Genomic DNA, 17,253 nt, shown 5'->3' with positions numbered 1-17,253 from the left:
CTTATTGGGCTGCAACAATCTCTGTTTATGTATGTATCCTCACAACTGTTTTCATTATAGTTTTTTGTCATGGCTGCTGTTACTTTGCACAGTGCCTCTAACCAGTTACAGCTTTCCTGAGCCTCTGGGTGGGGAGGACACCACTCCAACAGGACAGCAGCTCTCTGTTAGCTGAAAGGCCTCATCACGTCCCAGCGAGAGGACAATCTGACTATGCTAAGGATACTGGACCTCAAGACAGGTTTGCCAGGGAAGATCTTTTTTAGTTCTTATAGGTTGCTTAAAATGAGGTGAGCAGCTGAAAGGGAAATTCCATTGATAAGGAGGGAGATCTTACTGCTTACTGCCACTGTTGCGATCTTGGGAATCTGTACACTCAGCGAGGTGCCCAGAAGATGCAATACAGATTGCTGACAACCCGCAGCAGACCTAGGCACCAGAGGCTTCGACCCTGTATGTCAGGTTTGACAAGCAGTATTTTGAATACAGCTGGGTAGGATCAGGACATTTTGCTTCCACAAAAGTTAATTTTTTTACATACAATTTTCAGGTGCTGGAAAAAGAGAATTTTGCACAAAGATATGATGATTGCCAATGATCATCTGAGATTCTAATCCAAAGTTTCTGTTGCTTTCCATAAAATGGTTAAAATAAAAAAAATCATCTTGCCTCCTAAAGATGTCCGAACAGCATAGTATTATCACTGTTTTAATTCTTTCCAAAATGAAATTTTATTTAAAATTTACTTTGCAGGTTTTTTTTCAATGAAAATGCCATTTGCTGTATAAAATTCTAATTTTAAATGCTTTTTTCACAGGTTCATTCTAATAAATCTTTCACTAATAAAGTGCATATTATCAGGTCATGTTACTGTATGTGATAGGATAAGTACTTGATTCTGATCAAATCCATAACTCCTAACTAAACAATCTCAACTGTAAGGAGACACAGTTGGCAAAACAGTCATGTAGCAGTTAATCATCCTTCCTTCTATAAATCTCTCCCTGAAATGGGGTATCTCTGAGTGATGACTAAAGATGGATGTTCAGTGCCGTGACTGGACAGCCCTGAGTGTCTTTGCTTTATCCTGAGACTGATAGGAGAGATCTCCACTGAACACTGCGAATTACGCTGATGATTGCATTTTGGAGGCAAACCCTCGATGTATCTTTTTTTCCACTGAATGCAGCACTAAGAGAAATGCAAGTGGGTAATTGCAGTACAGGATAAATTTAGCTATGAATGCTCTTGACAAGTAATGGGGAAGGTTCATAAAATATTGTTATTTTTGGCTACAGATGAAACATAGCTATGTGGAGAAAATCCTGTGAGTAGCTGGATCTATTCAATTGGAGGGATAGGTCCTTACACACAGGCAGTCTCCTCCACTGAGTTGTGTTCCTGTTCTTCATGTGAATGTGTGTGATGGGTGGAATGATGCCTCTTTGGCCACAGTTCATGCCTTTATAAATTGTTCTGCTCTACAGGTTTGTTTTGAGGCTGTTTGTGTAAAGCTGTGAGATCCTGCGATGAGAAGTGCTAGGCAGATGCAATGTATTTATTACAAGAACAGTTGTGGCAGAGACTGGGATAACCAGAGTCATGAGCAGCACCATAGGGCACACGGTCCTATCTTGGAGAGAACCTTGCCTCTTGATAATAAACAAACCCCTAGCAGTTTAGGAAAGGGAAGTTTCTTCTCTCTTTTCAAAATAGGTATGTGGCAGAGAGTACTTGTATGCCTTTGCTTGAACCTCATTCCTTAACGCAACACCCCCTGGAAAAAGGCAATGAGATTACATGTTAAAAGAGGCTGGTTCCCTTCATCAGTGAATATTTGCCAAAGTTGGCATTTGCAAAATGTCATGTTTTAGTGTCCACAGCTTGCAACAGGAGCTGCCACAGAGTTGCATGTGCACCTATGGTGGTTCTTCGATAGCAGTTACTGGAAAGCAGCTTCTTCAGTCCTGCGACGCCTCTGCTCAGCCCTGTAACTGCAAAGCAGCTGGCATGGACAGCGGTGAACGCCTAAGGGCCCAAACACCACCTGTGATTGTTTTGCCTTCCCATTCTGGTGTTGGCTGGAACGACCTGACAAGCTGCAGGCTGAACTTGATAAACTACTGCTGTTTGCTACGGGGAATGACCTGCCAAAAACCCACACAGGCCCTGTGCTGCTGGGGCAAGGGAAGCGGGACCTCCCCTCTCACCCCCAGCCGCCTTGCCTCTTCAGAAAGCAAAGAAAATTTCTACCTCAGTAAAAAATTAATTTTGTAATAACCATAGAACAGCATTTTTAGCCTTATGTAAAGATGTTAAAGACAACAAAGATATGGACTATTTCTTAATTAAATATAGATTTTCTTTTGGGTTTTGTTTTTACACTAAAAGCAAACCAAAACATGTTTGTGCCAAGAACTGTTATATCCCACTCTGCTTCTCTTTTTTTTTTTCTCTCAATTGCATTTTTATATGCTTGGCAGAATTAATGATGAAAGTCTTTCCAGCTGTGACTTTGCCAGAATCCCTTTCTGAAGCTCCTACTAATTTGGATTAAAACTGGATGGATGAAAGCCTCAAACAGCAAATCCTGCCAGTAGATTTGCTGAGGCCCCACAGCATATACTTCTCCAACTGTTCTTATCTTCTGAGGCAAAAAAAAACCCCCAAACTCAAAACAAACAAACAAAAAAGAAAACATAATTTTATAATTACACAGTTGTTAGCGCTTTTCCTGCCTTTCCCCTCCCTGAGCTGGAACAGCGGGCATCTGCGTGCTGGAGCTCTCCTTTGCAGGATGGACCTCTGGCTTGTGCAGGGCAAGGTTGGGATCACAGGGTGGTGGGGGTTTTAAGTGCTGTTTCATACCAGCTACTGTACGTGTTAAGAGCCAGCAGGGATTTTGGAGCATTGCCACACTGGGAAATAGAAGTTCAAAACGGCAAAGGTGGGTGTGCAAGCCTGTCACTGCAGCCACCGAGCACCCTGAGTCCTGGCTGCTGGGTACTCACCTCGCTTGCTTAATTTTAGCAGCGTTGGCACCATGTTTTCTTACTGTCCAGGCTTCTTGGAGCCAGCAGCTGCAAGCTCTCCTACTGCCACAAACAATTACATTAATTTCTTTAAATTGGACAGATCTATCTCTGGCAAGTGGCCCATGTTTCTTCCCCTCCTCCCTCTCACCAGGAGAGTCTTCTGGAAGCTGGTGAGCTTGCTAAGCCCTTGCTCATGGCCATGCTGAGACAGAGAATAAACAATGCTCCAAATGCAGGCAGTACCATGGGACCCTGACAGCCTCTCCCCGTGGCCTTGCCCTCCTCACCAGCACAGCGCCTGCGGGGATGAGGCCACAGCTCACAAGGGCATCCGAAAGCTGCTTGTGAGCATGTTGGCTTAGATGCCAGCACTTGCCAGAGGGGATGGCAGGAGCTCCTTGCTGCAGGTGCTCTGAGCACCTTGCTGACCTGCCTGGAGCACCTCCTGCATGGAGAAGGAATACTACCAGTTATATTTATGGTATATTCTGTTCATCATTATATACAAGAGCAGCTTTCCCAGATGGACCACTTACAATTTTTGGCTGATCTGAATGCTGTGAGGGAGGCAGCCACTGCTAAAGCATCATAGGGGTCAGTGTAGGCAGCAGCCTTTTCTGTCTTCAGGCTGTACTTGCTGGCACAGAAAGCCATACAGCCCCTCTGATCTCCTACAGCAGACCTACCCTTTCACTCATTCCCGCTGGGCTGAAGGCTTTGTTTTTAAAGGTTGTGCTCCTAGTCATCGTCAGCTGCTGGTTTTCTCCACCGACTGTTCAGCAGGTGCGAGCAGATGCTTGACAGGCTGCCTCACCTTGCCTCCCAGCTGCTTTGAAGGAACAGGGGAAATACATGGTGACTGAGCTCTTCTTTCCTTCTCAGGATGCTTTGAGGTAGGAATGAATGTCATCTCAAGGAGGCAGAAAGAGGAAAGTGATATGACTCCGCTGTAGTCCAGCCTGTCTTTCAGTCAGGAGAGGCAGCACTGGGGTGTATGTTGAGCCATTATCTTGCCTATTTCCTTATCAAATGTGCACAGTCTGTGAGCAAGAGGTACTTCTTCCCTGACTGCCACCTTTGCAAACACATCTTGAGTTCTGTAACAGCAAGTGAATTTTTTCTTCTCATGCTATTATGAGCAGAAAATATTCTTCAGGATAATGCATTCTTACAAGTTCTTTTTAAAGCCATTGCCTTCAGATGTTGCCCTTAAAAACATCTGTCGCAATCCACCCGTTTATAGTATCAGTGCAAAACCAAGATACGAATTTGGACACACTTCTTTTAAAAGATACATTGTTTAATCATCTTCTAATTACCAACAATCAGCAAGTCTTGAATCCCACTTTTGAAATAATAAAATAATATTTTAATGTGTTGCTTTGCTTTTCCATCAACTTGTAACTCTTAGTCTGGCATGTCAGAATCTAAAGGTCTGCAACATAAGCCGCAAGGAGCATTCATTTTTGCATGAGCAATTCCCACTGTATTCCGTGGTAATAATGTGTGCCATTCAGAGAAAAGAATTTAGGTAAAAGATAATATAGAAAGCTCTTTGCTGACAGTAAGGCCTGTGTGATCCTTACAGTGATAAAGAATTGAAGTCCCTGAAAAAACTAAAGCTTTTAACAAACTAACCTAGTAAATGATGAATATTATACAACTTTAGTTTAATATGTTAAAGGTTTTAATTCATTGAGCTGTACAAGAACAAAAAGATGTGGAATAGTTTTGAATCCTTCCTCTGATTTTTCATCTTGCTAAGAATCATTTGTACTTTAGAAAGGTATACCTAATTAACAAGAGCTATTCGTTTAAGTCACTACCAACAAATGGGACAAAATAGCGTATTGTTTCCCATGATACTTCATTCTCTCTTGATTTATGTAAATGAGGCAAGGTTTGGGAATGACACATCCAAAATTTGGGTTGTTTAAGCCGTACAAGACTTTGGTTTTTAGAGTTTCACATAGCAGGCTTTCAGGAATTGCTGCAAGTTTGAGGAAGCCTAATTTCCAGATACCTGTTTTGAGTGGTATTGATTGTTTTAATATCTTTTATTATTATTATTATTTTATTAACTGGGTCTCATACCAAGACTGGTACCACTGATCAAGTTGGCAGACAAGTACTTTGTTTTTTACAAAACTGTCACAACATTCCCTTTATTCCAGATACCTTAAGTTTCTGCAACATATTGACAATGTTTAGTCTGTGGTTTGACTCACCTAGTCTTTCATGTCGACATCTACATGTCAAGCAGTCACGTTAGTCTCCTTCTAGTCAATGGAGAAGAATAAGTCCAGAGCACTTGTCAGTCTGCTCTTCTAGAGCCCTGGGATGTGCATGACTTGGACTTTCTCATTTTACTCTATTTGGTAATGTCTGGTTTTTTACTGAAACTCTGTTTACAGTGAGGCCAGTTAACTCACCTTCATTTATATATATATATATCAGCTGCTGCCAGATTCTATAATGCTAGATAAGATCATATATGAAATAGCTCTGCCTCTTTATTTTCATCTACTTTGTCCATCCAAAACTGAACCAATTTGGTTTTGATATACAGCAAAACCTGAGAATTCAACAAACACACAGGAGAGCAAACACCCAAACATCAAAATCATTCCTTTCTTAGTGTCTTTTGATGGTGACGGAAATTTTTTCCCTTTGTCATTTTGGCCGCCTTATCAGTTTTCTGGCTTATGACTTCTATGAGTTGCTGCCTACTTCTTTTTTCATGAGTTATCTAAATATTTGTATGGCTAATTTTACTTCCCCTTTCACTAGATTGTTACTTTATATGTATGATGCTTTGGGGAGCTAAAGGGTGAGATAATGAATCCTGCTTGGGAGTACCAGATCATGAAATCATCATGAAAGATGAGTTATTGTTCCACAGCAAGTCCTCAGCCTGCGGTTTCACAGCAGGGAAGCTAATGTGACAGTGCAGTGCTGCTGAAAGGAGAGGGGGTTTGTGCCTTTCCCCTGTTCCTGGCTTTTCTCACGCCATGCTCAGCAGCGCTGCCCACTCTTGCACCAATTCTGGTTCTTACTGGAGCCTTTCTTGTGCCAATTTAATTTACTAAGCCAGCAGAAAACTATTCCTTTTGCCAGAAAAGATTACTACAAGGGAGTTAATTTCCTTCCATCAGAGGTGAGCTGATGAATCAGCTCGCTGTGGTCATGAAGCTGTGGTCTCTGTCACATAGGTCCTAGACCTCAGGTTGACTGCAGAGACCTTGCAGCTCCTCGCTGAATCGCCCAAGAACCTTCTGGCAGAAGAAGAAAAGTGGCTGATGGGCTTTTGTGTCACAGTGGGCTTTGTGAAATGTAAACTTGTGGAAGGTTGAAGCAGAAAAGTCATTAGCTGCCTCTCTCAACACAGATTGACCATGTCTGAGAAAAGGAAAGATAAACTAAAGTGAGAAGGATTGGATTGCCTTTGGGGGTTATTTACTTGCTTGAAACTTATGCTTTATTGTATTTTCCTTTCAAATGAAGAGTTATGTTGTGACTGCTGAGAGCTTTCTTGTTGTGATCCAGGGACTGGGTGTGCCAAAGTTAACCCAGAGGAACCATGAGGATCAGTAGTGGAGCCGCAACTGGACTTTTGGTCCATGGGATTTTGCACCTTGGAGGGGTGTGAAGAGATTTGCATCCCTGGGGCACTCGCAGCATCTCTTCAGCTTCTGGAGGGTTTTAAGGTGTAAAAAGGTCCAGCCAAAGTGTGTGTCACAGCAGCAAAAAATTCCTTTTTTTGTGTGTGTTTGTGGGTCTTTAGGTATTCAGTGCTTTCTTTTTTTATTACGTCTTAATTATTACTTCTGTTTTCCTTTCAAAAATCCTCTCTCCAAGTTGATTTGGCTCATAACGGTTTCCAGCCCTGTGAAACTGGCCCTTTTGGAATATAATGTGTTTCTGATTTGTCTTTGTCCTATTTGGATTTGCATCTCAGTGGCTACTGATTTTTACTGAGAAATCTGTCTGTCAAATGAGGAGTGGCCTGGGATTCCTTTAGTTTGTATGCTGCAACTTTGTGACCTAGGCATTTCAAAGAACATGCCTGGGTAGCTGGTGTGAGGATGTGCTGGGTTGTAGCTTTTTTTTTGTGTGTGGAGTGTGGTTTGGTCATACAGTCCTTGTCTGTGTGGGTAAGGTTGGAGTAGCAAGACATAAACCAGATTCAGTGTGTGGAAACACTGACTAGTTATTCCCACGCTGAACAGTATGGAGCAGCAGTGGTGTTGTGTAGCAGGTTAAGTCAGCTACCCAGCGAAGAGCAGTATACAGAGGTGCTTTGGGAGGTGTTTGAAATGAGATGCTGTGTGTGTCGGGTATTTGTACCCTATGTGCTGAGATGATGGACTGGTACAAGAGTGACAGAGCAGCAGTTGTGACTGCAGCAAGTACCCCAGATTTTATATCCTGCCTGAAGCCTCAAGGGGGTTTCTTCAAAAGTAAAATGCGAGTAGGTATTCATCTCTGAGGCTGAGAACATCTTCCCATGTGGAACACCTGCCTTTGGGAATACAGGTGAAGACTCCTTTTATGTAGTGCTGTGGACATTCTTTCTACAAATTATGTGGCATCCTAGGACTCCTTATCTTGCAAAGCTTCAAGCCACAGAGCTTGAATAATTATTTTATGTATTTATATAAACCATCAGCTTGGGGGCCTGCAACATAAGAAAGACATGGACCTGCTCAAGTGGGACTAGAAGAGGGCCACGAAGATGACCAGGGGCCTGGAACACCTCTCCTATGAGGACAGCCTGGGAGAGTTGGGGATGTCTAGCCTAGAGAAGAGAAGGTGCCAGGGAGACCTTATTGTGCCCTTTCAGTACTTACAGGGGCCTATAGAAGAGACACGGAGGGACTCTATGAGGTAGTGTAGTGATAGGACCAGGGATAACAGTTTTAAACTAAAAGAGGGTAGATTTAGATTAGATGTAAGTAAGAAATCCTTTCCTGTGAGGTTGGTGAGGCACTGGAGCATGCTGCCCAGAGGAATTGTGGATGCCCCATCCCTAGAAGTGTTCCAGGCCAGGCTGGATGGGGCTTTGAGCAACCTGGTCTAGTGAAGGTGTCCCTGCCCATGGCAGGGGGCTTGGAACTAGGTGATTTTTAAGGCCCCTTTCAACCCAAACCATGCTGTGATTCTAAGATTCCATGATTTGAGTGTCTTGTATTCTTGAATGCATTTGTCCTTACAGGATCCTTATGGAACAAATACTATTCCCATCTTAGAAATGTGAGTTGCCCAAGGTCATTCATGACATCATAGTGGAGCATGAAAACTAACATCTCTGAAGTCTCAGGCTAGCTCCCAAACCACTCCACCGTCTTTTCTTCTAGGTTTTATCACAGCCAGCTCACGATGCCCGTACATCCACTGGGATTTTTTTCTGTGCTAGGTTATCAGGGAAGTAAAATGTTCTGGATCTCTAAATCTAAATCTGGATCTATCTGTGAAAGTAGTAATTTTGTAGGGTTCTGCTGTAGCATTTAGTATTTTAGTACTTGTGGGCACCATTTACATAATTTGCTTTCTAACTGCAAAGAACCAATGATCCACAGGAGTCTACTGAAAATACATGGAAGAAAGACTGATTTTAAAACTAGTGGGGAAATTCATGGTGAACTGTAAAGTAATTGTCCACAATATACTGCACTTTCTCTTGAACAAAATACAGTTTATGCAAACTGCTTAGTACCCTGAGCAGCAATGCAAGTGGATTTGTCAATGACTGTTAAATTTTTCTGAACAGTTAGTATGATCTTCAAGTAAAACTTCAAAGGTTGCAATCTGCATGATTGGTTTCATTCGCTCTGACTTGTCATTTGTAAGGAAGGTACTCTTTATTTTATACCAAACTACAGTAAATAGATCAAGACCTAGGAAACTAAAAGAATTAATCCTTTATTGTAGTAGTTACTTTCAAATTTTGTCTGAAAGATTTTTTCCACAAAAAAGACTTAACTGCATTAGGGTTTCCAAAGGAAAAACTGAATGCTTGTGGTTGCTAATGTCAAGAAAGACTAATTTATCTATGGAGCATCACTAGTCTGTGAGCACTGATGGTGCTGGGACTAAAACATTCTCATACAATTTCATTAAACTGGTAAGTAATTGGTGCTTATCACTCCACATCTAAAATAAGTGCCTGCCTTATTCGAGTGTGGTGCTGAGATATTCAGTATGAGAGACACAAGAATAACATTTAATTTTTAAGAAAGCTTTATCTTATAAATGGCAGACCTTCACAGGAGTCATATGAGAATGGAGATGTCATTTAAAACTTACTCTTCTTCCATGTCACCTTCAGGTATGTTTTGCCCGATCTGAAATCTAGAGCAGTGTTGACACTATTCTCTCACTCCAGAGAGAATAGACCATTCAGATCCTCCTCCATCACTCAGCAGAGCTGTGACAAGGTGAAGAGAAAAATATCACAACATTTCAGAGAGTCTGTCTTAGCCTTCTTCACAGGATGCAACACATCAGCACAAAGACAGAGGACAGGGTGGTGAGGTACCTCCAGCACATGCCTAGAATATTATTTTCAAAGTTTTCGTTTTTTTCTTCTAGAAATGGATTCCCACTCTATGATGATGGATATTTTCAGCCTTAGAGGTAAGAGGCTAGACTATCAGATTACTGGCTACCAGATATGGACAACGGATCACGTTGGCTGTTTCAGCGGCCTGTGTTTTTATGTCTGTGCTTGACTCTACCTTTCTAGCCTTCACTGCTACAGATGGATGCTGGACTGCTATTCCTATGTGAAATTAGAATAATAGATGTAGAGATGGAAAAATACCTAATGGTCCATTCCCCTATAGCTGCCAAATAGACTTTATTAAAAAAAAGTGCAGGCAAATATCTTCCATGGCAATCTTTTACCATGAAATATTACATCCTCTTTACAGTCTGGGCAGAGAACAGGAAATCTAACCGCTTCTTGGCTTAAGGTTTTGCCCGTCTGCAAGCTTGGTACCCAAAGATTTTATTTTGGTACCAGCTGCCTTTTCCTTTGTAGGTCTGCAGCATCTGGAAAGTTGGGTAGGGCAGTTTTTAAAGTGTCCAGCTAATCTGTTCTGTTAATATCTAAGTTATGAAAAAGGGGGTAAAGAGTATCTGTTGAATTGCAAACATGAAGCAGGCAGTCCCACAGGTTGCTTTATAACTCAAAATGCAAGTGCTGTAACTTTACAGTAGTCCTTGCTGTAACTGACGGATGCCTTTGAGGCTGCAATGGCTGAATGTACTTCGCTTTGACTCACTGTCAAAAATATAGCTGTTCTGAGTGGGACAAAAGCGGTGCCTTTCTTCAAAACGATCCCCATCTGCTAGCCGTTGTATCAGATATATAACTGCCCTGTTGCTTCTGAGTTTCCTCAGAACTGATCTCAAAACGTGATTTTATAAACAAGGCTTTTCAGCATTCAAAGGCTTGTGTGTGGGGGGGTGCTTTTTAAAATTTGGATTCTGTAGAAGTAACTAAAATGCCTTATTTAGGTTATTGAACCTGTAATGGAAAAAAAGCCCTGCAGAGACTGTAACAGTTTAATTGGTATTCAATTGGTTGTACTTTTTCAGGCTTTTAAAGAAAAATATCAAAGAATGAACTATAAAACCAGATGTATATCTCCAGAGACTTAAATTGGCCAGTTTCCAGTGACATGCTTCAGTTCTCCTCCTACTTAGTAATTTTACATTGGCGCAAGTCCTTTGGATAAGAAAAGGCAACTGACCCCTCCAAAATTACTGTTCTTACATTGAGTTGGAAACAATGGGATTTCACAAAATCTGTAATCTCATTAATTATAATAGTATATGCATTAATGTCTTGGAAGTGATCCAGAGGAAGACTTCAGTCTCTGCAATTTTGCACATGCTTAGGTGCTTAGCCAGCTTTAGAAATTATTATAGGTAAGGAATTACTGACGACCAAGCTTTTCCACTCCTTTCCCCATCCCCGCCCCCCTTCCCTTCCCCACATCTTACTTAGATTTCAGTTAGTTCAGGTGCTCCCTGTTACATAAATGTCTGTCTGCAGAAAAAAAATCCAGCAAAACCCAGCCCAAAAAACCCCCACCAAAGCCTGGGTTTGTGTTTGGAAGGTCCCACATCTGTTTCAGCTGGCCCCTATGAGAAAGGGGGTCCTGCTGCAGGCAGCTTCGAGGTGATGCACCAGCTGCCAGTGCTGGGTCCCCTCTTAGCACCTGCCCAGACAGGCTGTCAGCGCGAGAGGGATCTGTGCCTGGGTGTCACAGGCCAAGACAGACACCCATTCTCCTCTTCTTCCCACTGTGGTAGGAAGCCAGCGTTGGTGCGTTGGGCTGCTTTGTTTTGTGCTGTCAATACCTTTTCTGTCGAAGCAGGACATTGTGCCCTGAGGTGCATGGCTTGGAAGGGCCAAAATGTGCCATGTACTTGGCTCCAAACGTGTCTGCTTCATGCCAGTGAAGCTGCCCACCCCTTTGCAGGTGGCAGAGCAGCTGACCTCTTGAGCTGGGCACTGATGACCTGAGTTCTCCTGGTTACAGCAAATCTTGGGGGAACGTACTGTGGTAATTCAGTCAGGTAAATGGTTGGGAGCTCTACGTATAATCTGCAACAGAGCAATAAGGTGGGGCAGGGATTTAAACCCAAAGGAAATAGCCTCTGTTTATATGAATTGGAAGAGAGTTTGAAATCCCAAGGTCTCATCTTGTTCTGGTTTCTTTATGGGTTCACCTTCCTCTTTCCCACTCATTACTTATGACAGAATTAAGTTTGCTGAGACCTTTCATTTTCCTGACTCCTGTCCCAGAAGCAGAAACTCAGGATGAGGTAGGATCTATGCCAACCTCGGTTTCTTTTCTATTCTTCATCAGTTGTCATCTAAGTATTAACTACATTGATACACATACAATAACTTATATATTGGAGAAACAGATATAAAGTATGGTTTCTACCAAAAACACTCACTTTATTATGGAAACCATGGTCTTGCCTGTTATCATTGGTTTAAAATATGACTAATTGTTTGGACAGACCAACAGTTTAGTTGGATGGTTGGCTAAATAGTGTAAGTTGTGTAAGAATGAAGTAGTTGATTTTGATGATAAAATATGCTCTAATATTATTACAGTTGTGTGTTTGCCTGAAAGTTGAGGGGAAAGGCACTTTTTTTAGGTTTTCTTTTGGCTGAATTCTTGGTTTTCTTGGCCAAGGAAATTGTTCTCTGTCAATCTGATTTGCAAAGAAATTGCTCAGTGGAGACCCGTAACTGTTTATTAGAGCTGTTGGGGTAATGCTAAGATTGGAGACCTTTTGTTAGAGATGGAAGACCGAAATTGCTTTTGTTAAAGAGTCTGAGGAACAGAATGAACATAAACTTCTTATTAATTCTACTTGCAACAGAAGAAATTGGAAAACTGCAAAATAAAGGGTCACTCATATACTTCCAGCTCCATTTCTATTGCAGCTAAAGTCTTGGGAGAGGTTCTGTCTGTTTTAAGGTTATATTTTTCCCTTCTTAATCTAGCTTTGAAAGTCATATGGCAGAGAGCAGGAGGATTTGCAACATCTTTGAATATTTTGAATAAAGGTAGTATTTCTCAACCTTTCTCAACTGAAGAATGATGTAGTCTTATAAAAGTCTGTGAACCTTTCTCTGTCCTAATCTCTGTTCGATAAAAGGGTCAGTAGTAAGTAAGAAAATCATTGGCAATTGAGCTAATCACTTTGCAAATCCTAGCTTAATCTTGTAATCAATCAATGGGATTAGAAGTGTTGATAAAAATGTATTTACACCTGCTAATAGGTCCTGCCAACCTATAAAAACTGATGGCTGAGTGACTGACTCCCATCGCCTTCTCCAGTAGGCACTGACACTTCTCAGCAAACTCCCTTGGAAGTCATGGGTATGTTGGAAGCAAGGTGTAGTTATTTGACCAGCCATCTCCTGATGTAGAAATCCCAGTGTTCTGTGGACTTTGAACTGAGTAGCAGGGATGAGAGCAGAGCTGTGGCTCCTCACAAGAACTTTTCCTTCTTTTCTCTCTTCTATAAAATTTCTGCTTTTGAGCTTTAGCTGGACAAAGTGGGGATGCATTAGAGTTGCTTCTTTACCAGGAATTGGGAAGCAAATCCAATGTTTCCCGAAGGAAGGTAGGAGCTTCGTTCTAGAGCAGAACAGTCTCTTTTCCTGTATTTTGCCTGGTGGGGTGATGGGCCGGAGCCTGGGGAAAAGGATGGGGAATCCTTCTGTGGTTACATCTTGAAGGAGAGTTTTGAGAAGCACCTAGCATGCTGTTGTCCTTAGGCTGTCGCTAGCCTAATGGGGCTGGCTGCAGGATGTGCACGAAGTGAAAACAAATCAGCAGTAATGGAAGCAATGCAGATTAACTTCTTCTACAAGCCAAAAACTTTCAGGCTGATGACAGTAGAAATCCAAGGTGTTTCTTCAGCCGATTGCAGCACTGCCATTGGCTTAGGCTCTAGTGTGAACTCTAGGAAATCAGAGTTTGTAGATCCATATTCAGAGGTGATGTATCAATTATACCATCTTTCACTGACACAGGTTTTACCCAGCCTTCATCTGCTTCGGGTGAGATGAGCTACTTTCTGTGACTCTTCCCGTTGTAAAATGAAGTCTAGGTTATTGTCTCTAATGCACTGTAGGCCTAGAAATAAAATTGGAGCTTTGAATGTGCATTTCTACCTATGTCCTGAACATGAGCAGATCCAAGTCCTGCAAAGGAAGTTTACTGCTGGCCAAGTGACTGAGAGGGGTTAAAAAGGAGGCATTACAGTAACCTACTATTTGGAGTCTGGCATTCTGAGTATATTCATCATTTCTTAATCTGTCCCTGGGTCTGGTTATAATTTGCATCTTGAGCAATCCTATTGCATTCTGCATTTGCATTTGTGTTTTCTTTTTCTATTGTTAAACCTGTTTTCATCTTACACATTTTTCATTCTTCTGCAGCCCATAGCCAGTGGTAGATGACAAGGCTCAAACACAGAAGGTCAGTTAGATCATCCAGTGTCCATCTCTGCCAGCACGGGATTATTGCTTTCATGGTCTATTTGCCATTGTTTTGTCCAGCTGATTGCTAAATAAGTCCTGTTTATTCGACAAAGTTTTGCCACCAATGATACCCCACATAACCTTAATTATAACGAGGGAGTAGTCTGGGGTATTGTTGAGAGGTGGGAGATGATCCCGTATGGTCAGAAGAATTATCTGGTTTTTGACTCTTCTCACTCAGATCAAATTCTGTACGTTTTTCTGAAGCACATTTCATTAACTGGTCAAATCAAACATCTACATCAACAACACTGAGTCCTGCTTATCTCAACCCTTTCAGTCTAGAATATTCTTTCAGCAGAAAACAAGGTGGCTGTTGGCATGCATCATCATTAACTCAAAGGTTCTTTTGTTTATTGAGAGCATCTTTGCCTGTATGTTTACAGTCATTCTGGGCAAAGAGGTTTGCAGTTTGCTTTCCTGTGGTTTCACATTGCAGTAGTTTATCTAGTAGAGAAGCCTGTCTTAAGGAGCTAGATAAGACACTACTGAAAATTACTTGCCTTCAGAAAGAAATTGAGTTTCACTGGCAGCCAGAGAGACAGAAATCCACTGAATCTGACGCTGGGAGTAATGGCATTGAAAATGACTTGGTGCACGTTTATCTTAAATTTCCAAAAATTCATAATACAAGTCTAAAGTGTATGTAATTCATGCCAATTTCAAGATCATTTTCTAAGGTTAGACTTCTAAGATTATTCAAAATCTGAAAATGAGGATTATACTTCTACTTATTTTAAAGCAGGTTTCTTCAGTACCTTAAGGGTCTGCATACCAACCTAAATCAGTGGAGAGGTTGCCTGCAAGCAGTATACAGTGTTCCTTATTAAAATACCACATAAACAGATTCTGCTCATGCCGAAGCATTTTAATGTAAGCTGGATAAAATCACATAAACATTATTCAGGATAGTTGTTTTTTAGATGTAGATTTCAGCTGATTTCACATAAATATTACCCTTGTACACTTGATGAGGGAGCATAAGGAGAAGGTAAGTTTCTGGCAAAGTTCAACAGATACTGCATCCAATATAAGAGAAACAGCTGCTCTTCTCTTCCTTAGGGAGAGCATAGGCTTCTTTCACAAGGCAGCAAGCACCAGGGAAGATGACAAGAGTTTATCTATCAGTTTTCCATGCCTAATATAGTGGTGAGAAAATGCTGACAAAGAGCTGGCTGTGAAAGTCTTCCACATTAAGCTTTTACAAAGTTTATCTGCATTTTCACATTACTGTGAGTAACATAGACAGCTATGGGATCATTGTGTTAATATCAGATTTCTCATGGCACCTAAATCCTGATTTCTAGGCACAGTTGAAAGGTCATGCTGTCTACTTACTCTGTTGTCATGCTTACCACAGCTTCAGTCTTGGTCTTTCAAAGCCCCACTTACCTCCACGTTCTTGCAGAGCAACTTCCCAAAGGGAGTGTGCCTCCACCCATCACAGCTGTAGGTCAGCCTTCAGTTATCCTCAGGCTGGGTCTTGCTTTTGCAAGCAGCCATAAATTAGGCTTTTTGGGATGTATTGGACAGATGGTACCCAGTAGACAGAAGGGTGACCTGGGAAGTGCAAACTCGCGCTCTCTAGCTGATTTGGAACAAAAATCGGAGTGCTATTCTCCGACATCCTCTGTCAGCATTCAGTTTACTGCTTCACCTGGTGTTTTAAGGTGAGCCTTCCTCAGTTTCTCCTGTTGAAGCAGTTTCACTTTGCATAGTCACTGGGGGAGGGAGAGGGTGCAGGTGAACCTGATTTGATGTGGGTGCTCACATGTGATGTGCAGCAGTCAGGACCAAATCCTTGCTGCAGATCAGGAGGCACGGGGGTTTGAAGCAGGTTTCCCTTTGTGGAGAGTGATCTGGCTACTGAGATACTGAGTGGAATGGGAGGCAAAGAGCAAAGTATCTTCTTGTGACAAAGGGTTAACTGGGCTTGAATACCTACCTTCAGGAGGAGATTCAAGATTGAGCAGAGAGAGATATTTTTGCTGTCTCTGACTGTGGTTCTGTTCTGTTCTTCTGTGGTTTCTCCAGGCCAGTGTAAATAACTTCATGCTCAGTGTGCTGGTTTCTAGGAATACTATTCTAAGGCACCTAATTCTCCCTGGGAATTGTATCTTGACTGCCTAATTCCTGGCTGAGGAGTCTGCTAGGCAACAGGAAATCTGCAAATTAAAACATTGCAACATCTAAGTCCCTGGCTGTACCCCAGCTTTGCTGGAGGACCAGTTTTCATCTGTTTGCCTATGAAAAATATACTCAGATGTATATCATTTCTCTTGCATCATTTAAATGATTCCTCATGTTTCCCACCGGCTATTATTTTTATTACCCACATGCAGTCACTTTGGTGCTCATTTTGTTCATTGTAATGCAGCCAGTAGCACTCTTGTTTCTTGATCCCCCAAAATGTGCGGTTTAAGGTCCCACATTAGCAAAAGTTGGTTAAAGTTAAGTGGGCTTAGCCCTCCAGCTTCTGCTATTTTGTGGTAGGAGCTGGACCAGCTCGTTTAGCCATTGCAGAGATGGATTGTCCATCCTGATTCACTGGGGCGGATGGCTTCTCCTCTTCCTGAGCCCTAGCCTTTTGTCCTTCCTTAAGAAGAGGCTGGAAGGGACTGTGCTCTTCTTCTTCCCTTTACTGACTGCTCCAGGGTCCTTTGTTTATGAATCCAAGAAGTATTATGTTTTCCTTCTCCCACAGTACGAGCCCACAGCTCACTAATAGCAACTAACCGGGTGTCAGGAGGGAGCTTTGCTGCTAGCAGCATCCTCTTTGAGAAGACAGAGTAATCTGTAGTCCCACAGCTGAAAGGCTCAGAAGTATGTAAGTGCAAGTGTCAAGTATCCCAGTGCGTGCAGAGGTGCTCAGGGAGCCCATAAATTATTTTTGGAAATCAAGGGTTAATCTAGTCAACATTTTTTTTCTCTAGCTTTTTCTCTACTGAAGAACAGGCTGAATGTTCAAACAAATTTGTGGGCATTGATGCTTGGAAGATCCTGAAGCTATTGGAGACTGGCAGGTGTAATTACCAGGTAGACTGCTTCTACTCCCCTCCAGGCCTTTTTTGGGGGGACAGAAGTTTTTCTTTCTTTTTTTTTTTTTTTTCCCAGAAAGAGAGGAAGTTGTCTTGC

The sequence above is a fragment of the Falco punctatus genome (genome assembly GCF_963210335.1).
Source record: "Falco punctatus genome assembly, chromosome: 5".
Classification (NCBI taxonomy): domain Eukaryota; kingdom Metazoa; phylum Chordata; class Aves; order Falconiformes; family Falconidae; genus Falco; species Falco punctatus.
This window is presented reverse-complemented; position numbering follows the sequence as displayed.